This window comes from Brachyhypopomus gauderio, chromosome 10, assembly GCF_052324685.1.
Source record: "Brachyhypopomus gauderio isolate BG-103 chromosome 10, BGAUD_0.2, whole genome shotgun sequence".
NCBI classification, from domain to species: Eukaryota; Metazoa; Chordata; class Actinopteri; order Gymnotiformes; family Hypopomidae; genus Brachyhypopomus; species Brachyhypopomus gauderio.
Window position 1 is genome coordinate 6,007,187 of NC_135220.1, and position 7,101 is coordinate 6,014,287.

Consider the following 7,101-nt stretch of genomic DNA (forward strand, 5'->3'; position numbering starts at 1 on the left):
CCTGAGACGCTGGTGGAGTGTGTGGGGGGCGAAAGACTTGGCAAAAATGTTTGTTGGTGAAAATATGAGTATTTAAATATATCAAATATCTAAATCAATCAAAAGCGATGATTTTATAAAATAATTAAAATAATAAAATTCTGTCCAAACAGAAAGATTCTATTTGGTGTGTGAAAAACCTCTGTTAGTGTGCAGATTGTTTTGTCGTGTGAAGGTTCGAGATCATTGGATAATTTGAGTCCATGAACGAGAGGTAGAAGCAGGCATGGTTATCATTCAAATTTGTTTACTGGCAAGTTTTTACACAGACTTGCATATTCATTATGTATTATACTGCTCCAACATAATACTGTAATGTTTTGAATGGCGTCATTATTTTGAGATATGAGGGCAAAGAATTCATTAGAATTTTCAGTGCAATATTTTAATATTAATGTTAACTTCATCATAAGGTAATGTGATTTTTCAGTCTGGCAGTACACTGTTAGTCATGTTCACCAGGACATTAATGCACTAGTCCTGTGACTAACCCAGCCTGTACAGTCACTCCGCTGTTCTGATATTCCAACTTGCAGCACACTGGATCCAGATGGACTCCACAGGACAGGACTGTCATGGCCAGGCAGGGCGGGGCTAGTTTGTCGAGGGCTTTACTCAGGCGCTAAAGGCACCAGGATGTGTGTTGGGTTTCGTTCTCTTAGAAGAGGGATTAGCCTAAACTCGGACCCGGCCTTAATTCACATATCACACAACATGTTAGTCATGCTGGTATGAAATTGTTATGGAGAATGCAGATGTGATTAAATATCCCTGAAATTGGCTGAAGCCAGACTTGTTATTGATCTGTTAAAAATGACTGCACAGGACTACAGCACTTCCTCTCACACCACATTTACCTGCTACAATGTGGTTCCAGCGCAGGATTACAGCTCTTAATCCCACAGCACATTTACCTGCTACAATGTGGTTCCAGTGCAGGATTACAGCTCTTAATCCCACACCACAGTAATGTGCTAGAATGTAGTTCCAGAGCAGGATTACAGCTCTTAATCCCAGACCACAGTAACGTGCTAGAATGTAGTTCCAGAGCAGGATTACAGCTCTTAATCCCACACCACAGTAACATGCTGTGGTTCCAGAGCAGGATTACAGCTCTTAATCCCACACCACAGTAACATGCTGTGGTTCCAGGGCAGGATTACAGCTCTTAATCCCACACCACAGTAACATGCTTTGGTTCCAGGGCAGGATTACAGCTCTTAATCCCACACCACAGTAACATGCTGTGGTTCCAGGGCAGGATTACAGCTCTTAATCCCACACCACAGTAACATGCTGTGGTTCCAGGGCAGGATTACAGCTCTTAATCCCACACCACAGTAACATGCTGTGGTTCCAGGGCAGGATTACAGCTCTTAATCCCACACCACAGTAACATGCTGTGGTTCCAGGGAAGGATTACAGCTCTTAATCCCACACCACAGTAACATGCTGTGGTTCCAGGGCAGGATTACAGCTCTTAATCCCACACCACAGTAACATGCTGTGGTTCCAGGGCAGGATTACAGCTCTTAATCCCACACCACAGTCATGTGTGCTTCCAGCACCCTGCACAGGGTCACATGCCAGAATCACAGAACACTGGGTAACCTGTGCAGTACTCTGAGACTTGAGTTTTATGTTCATGTCCCAGTGTATGTGTGTGCTTACTCACTAGTCAGGTTTTGTGTGTGTGTGTGTGGATAACTGCGGTTAACATGGTAAAAGTCTAATCAACTGAACAAATGAAAACAATTTTTGATGCCTGGGTTACCATAGTAACACAGGGTTGCTCCAGCTTCAATAAAATGCAGGACAGGAAAAATGATGAGGCATGATGTCACTGCTGAGGTCACGCTGGCTTGCTGTCACTGCTATAAACTGTTTAGAAATACTGGGCAGTTGACTGAGAGTAGACAGGGTTTTGTGTCATGTGTTTGATTTAATGCCAGCCCTGTTCTCTTACACTTTGATGCTGTCAAAGTGTCCTGATGTGGAGGGTGTCCTGCAGAGACGAGGATGAACATTGGGTCCAGGTGCGGGACACTTGGCTCCAGAACGAGAGATCTGTAGCACACATGCTTGAGCACGCAGCGCTCACTGCTCACCTGCTGAGGGCGCCAGAGAGCAGGAGCAGCAGACCCGCATGGCTCATTACACTGTTACAGCGAGTCAACATACTGTGCATACACACTATCTGCCATAGGCCTATATATATAGTAGAGAGCTGTAAGAGTGATGCGCTCTTAGAAAGATGCAGTGCAGAAGTAAATGAGATTTATAATGTCTCATGAAACGTGTGAAAAAAAAAGAAAAGTGGATTGTCTTTCCTTAGGGATAATGTGTTGATCTGAAATAAGCAGCAGAGGGCGCTCTTGGTACACAGATGAAGACTGCAGCGTGCTTGTTCACCCTTAATTCAGTAATAAAAATCTGATCTCTCTAAAAGATAGACAAGTCAATAAGTACTGAAGGTAGGTCTCCTCCTGCACATTATTTAGCTACCTCGTGTGTGTGTGTGTGTGTGTGTATAATTTGGAGAGGTTGCTGGTCATGGACAGTGATCCGAGTAACCTTCAGCTTTCCCCCCCAGAACACTTTGGTCTTTATGGTAACATTAGTTACCATACTAATGTCATTAGACATTAATTTCACTAATGTCATTAGTCATTACTTCAATGTTCTCATAAAAACAGCTACACCTGCACCAACGCTACCTGTGCACTATGTGTTCAAGCATCACAGAAAGTACAATGAATTAATTTACATCCAGTCGCACACCAGTGAGAAGCAGCAACCAACAGACATGTTCAAAAGTCACAAAATGCAGTCCATCAAGACACAAGTCTAAGCTGGAGTCTAAATCAACTCACGAGTCACTAGGCTGGAGTCCAAATCAAGTCACAAGTCAGTACCAGGATAGGGACAGGAAATGGAATATAACTATATTTTATATATTAGCTGTATTGACGTCAGTGGTGGACAAAGTACACAAACCACTTACTTGAGCTAAAGTACAGATATCCAAGGTAAAACATTACTCCATTACAAGTAGAAGTCCTCCCTTTAATCCTCTACTTAATTTAAAGTACAAACATATTGACCTTCAAATGTACTTAGCACCATGTTCTGCAAACCTGTAAAAAATAGAATCTGTTGCTGCATGAAGTGCTTTGTGGAATAAAATTAATTGGAAACAAACTGTAGCAAAAGCACAGCAGGTTTTCTTTTAAAAGAGATGGGCCTTTTGAAGGAAGCATCTCATGTAGGGTCAAGAAAGTTTCATGGAAAATAATTGGCAACATAGTTATGATTTGAGGAACTTGGAAGATTGGCCACCTAAAGTCTGTGCAAAATAAATCCATGATTGGTGCAGAAAAAGACTTTACAATCAGTGAGGGGTACGTGATTTGGGTTAACGTTTGACATTGTCACCAACCCCCCCACCAAAGATTTTTCTTATGATATTGACATGTTTTTTTTTTTGTTTATGAACATGTTAGGAATTATATTTTTAATTCTGTATACACTAACATTATTTTAGGATTTCAAATATTAGCTTGTTTATGAATGTCCAGCATAACCTAGCCACTAGGGTGCACACACCAGTGTATTTTAGTGCCGGTCCCAAGCCCGGATAAATAGGGAGGGTTGCGTCAGGAAGGGCATCCGGTGTAAAAACTGAGCCAAATCAAATGATGCGGATCAAATATAGAAATTCCATACCGGATTGGTCGAGGCCCGGGTTAACAACGACCGCCACTGGTGCTGTTGTGCAACAGGGCAATTGGACTACTGTTGGGACAAGGAGGAGAAGGGGGGGGGGGGGGGAAGAGAGTTCTGAAGTTGAAGGAGAGGAGGCAGAGCAGGAAGGTGGAGGTTAGAGTTGGTACGGTGAATGTGGGCTCTATGACGGGTAAAGGGAGAGAGCTAGCTGATGCGATGGAGAGGAGGAAGATAGATATACTGTGTGTACAGGAGACCAAGTGGAAGGGGAGCAAGGCCAGGAGCATTGGTGGTGGCTTCAAACTCTTCTATCATGGTGTAGACAGGAAGAGAAATGGAGTAGGGGTAATCCTGAAGGATGAGTTTAGTAAGAGTGTAGTGGAGGTAAAGAGAGTTAAAGATCGATGGGGTGATGATGAATGTCATTAGTGCTTATGCTCCTCAGGTAGGTTGTGATGTGGAGGAGAAATAAGAATTCTGGAGAGAGTTAGATGAAGTTAGGAGCAGATTTAAATGGACATGTTGGTGGAGGGAACAGTGGTGATGAGGAGGTGTTGGGTAGATATGGTGTTAAAGAAAGGAATATGGAAGGACAAATGGTGGTAGATTTTGCTAAAAGGATGGCTGTAGTTAACACTTACTTTAAGAAAAAGGAAGAGCACAGGGTAACGTATAAGAGTGGGGAAAGATGCACACAGGTCGACTATATCCTCTGTAGGAGACAAAACCTGAAAGAGGTTAGTGATTGCAAGGTGTTACCAAGGGAGAGTGTAGCCAAACAACATAGGATGGTGATATGTAGGATGGTTTTGGAGGTGAAGAAGAGAAAGAGAGTGAGAGCGGAACCTAAGATCAGGTGGTGGAAGTTAAAGGATGAGGACTGTGGTGTAAAATTCAGGGATGAGGTGAGGCAGGTACTGGGTAATGATGGTGGTGTTCTGGATACCTAGGATGAGACTTAAAATGCAGTGAGGGATGTGGCTAGGAAGGTACTTGGTGTGACCTCAGGACAGAGGAAGATAGACAAGGAGTCGTGGTGGTGGAATGAGGAAGTTCAGGAAAGTTTGAAAGGAAAGCGGTTGGCTAAAAAGAATTGGGATTTTCAGTGAGATGAAGAAAGTAGACAGAGGTACAAGGAGATGTGTCGTAAAGCAAAGAGAGCAGTGGCAGAAGCTAAAGAGAAGGCATATAACAAGCTGTATGAGAAGTTGGACACTAAGGAAGGGGAAAAGTGTCTGTACAGATTGGCCAGACAGAGAAACAGGATGTGATGGGCAGGATGTGCAGCAGGTTAGGATGATAAAGCATAAAGGTGGAAATGTGTTGTCTGGTGAGGAGAGTGTCTTGGGAAGGTGGAAGGAGTATTCTGAGGAACTGATGAATCAAGAGAATGAAAGGGAAAGAAGGTTAGAAGAGGTAGAGGTTGTGAATCAGGAAGTGCCTCAGGTGAGCAAGGAGGAAGTAAGGGCTGCAATTCGGAGAATGAAGTATGGTAAAGCAGTTGGACCGGATGATATTCCATTGGAGGCATGGAAATGTTTGGGAGAGACAGCAGTGGAGTTTTTGACTGGGTTATTTAACAGAATCTTGGAAGGTCAGAAGATGCCTGAGGAGTGGAGACGAAGCATAATGGTGCCGATTTTCAAGAATAAGGGTGACGTTCAGAGCTGTAGTAATTACAGGGGAATAAAGTTGATCAGTCACAGCCTGAAAATCTGGGAAAGAGTAGTGGAAGCTAGGCTTAGAGGAGAGGTAGAGATCTGTGAGCAGCAGTATGGTTTCATGCCAGCTAAGTGCACCACAGATGCTATGTTTGCTTTGAGAGTGTTAATGGAGAAATATAGGGAAGGACAGAAGGAGTTAAATCAGATATATTTGATTTGAGTTATTGTGTGTTTGTTGACTTAGAGAAAACTTATGATAGAGTACCGAGACAGGAGCTGTGGTATTGTATGAGGAAATCAGGAGTAGCAGAAAAGTATGTGAGGGTGGTGCAGGATATGTATGAGAACAGTGTGACAGCAGTGAGATGTGCGGTAGGAATGACAGACGGGTTTAAAGTTGGGGTAGGACTACATCAGGGATCAGCCCTGAGTCCCTTCCTGTTCGCAATTGTCATGGACAGACTGACGGACGAGGTTAGGCAGGAGACCCTTGGACTATGATGTTTGCTGATGACATTGTGATCTGTTGTGAGAGTAGGGAGCAGGTGGAGGTGAGCTTGGAAAGATGTAGATATACTTTGGAGAGCAGGGGAATGAAAGTGAGCAGGAGTAAAACAGAGTACATGTGTGTGAATGAGAGGGCAGGTCCAGTTACAAGGAGTTGATTTGGTGAAGGTTGACGAGTTTACCTACTTAGGGTCGAGGGTACAGAGTAACGGAGGAAGTGAAAGAGAGGTAAAGAAGAGAGTGCAGGCAGGGTGGTGTGGATGACAAAGTGTCTGGGGTGATCTGTCATAGAAGAGTGTTGGCTAAAATGAAAGGAAAGATAGTGAGACCTGCTATGTTGTATGGACTGGAGACAGTGGCACTGACAAAGAGACAGGTGAGGGAGATGGAGGTGTCTGAGATGAAGATGTTGAAATTCTCATTTGGAGTGATGAGGAAGGATAGAATCAGAAATTAGTTTATTAGAGGATCAGCAAATGCAGCATGTTTTGGAAATAAAGTTAGAGAAGTGAGATTGAGATGGTTTGGACATGTACAGAGGAGGGAGGAGAGGTATATTGGTAGGAGGGTCTTGAGGATGGAACTTCCAGGCAAGAGGAGGAGAGGTAGACCTAAGAGGAGGTTTATGGATGCAGTGGTAGAGAATATGAGAGTGGCTGGTGTGTCAGTGGAGGACACTCAGGACAGGGCCAGATGGAGGAGTTTGATCCGCTGTGGTGACCCCTAAATGGGAATTGCGGAAAGAGGAAGAAGATGAATGTCCAGCAAAATAGACACCAGGACGATATTTAACTTCACACTGTTGTAGGGAACAGAACTGAAGCAGATAAGATTCTCTACAGCAGGAGTGGCCAACCCGCGGCTCGCGAGCCGCATGCGGCTCTTTGCCTGGTTTCATGCGGCTCCCCAGCCGGTCCGCGGGCTCACCTGCACAAACGGGGCGACACACTGCTACATTTTCGTGGTGCGCGGTCGGTTTGTTTACAAGCCTAGAGCCGCTAATACTTTTAAAACCGGCGTAGTTGAAAACACGCATATGACTGTCTTCACAGCTAATAATTTACACTCGCCACACCCCCCCGCTCAACAAATTACACTCGCCACCCATGGCAACCTCGTTTGTTTACATTTGATGCTTCTCTACGATTTCCCGCTCGCAATAAAC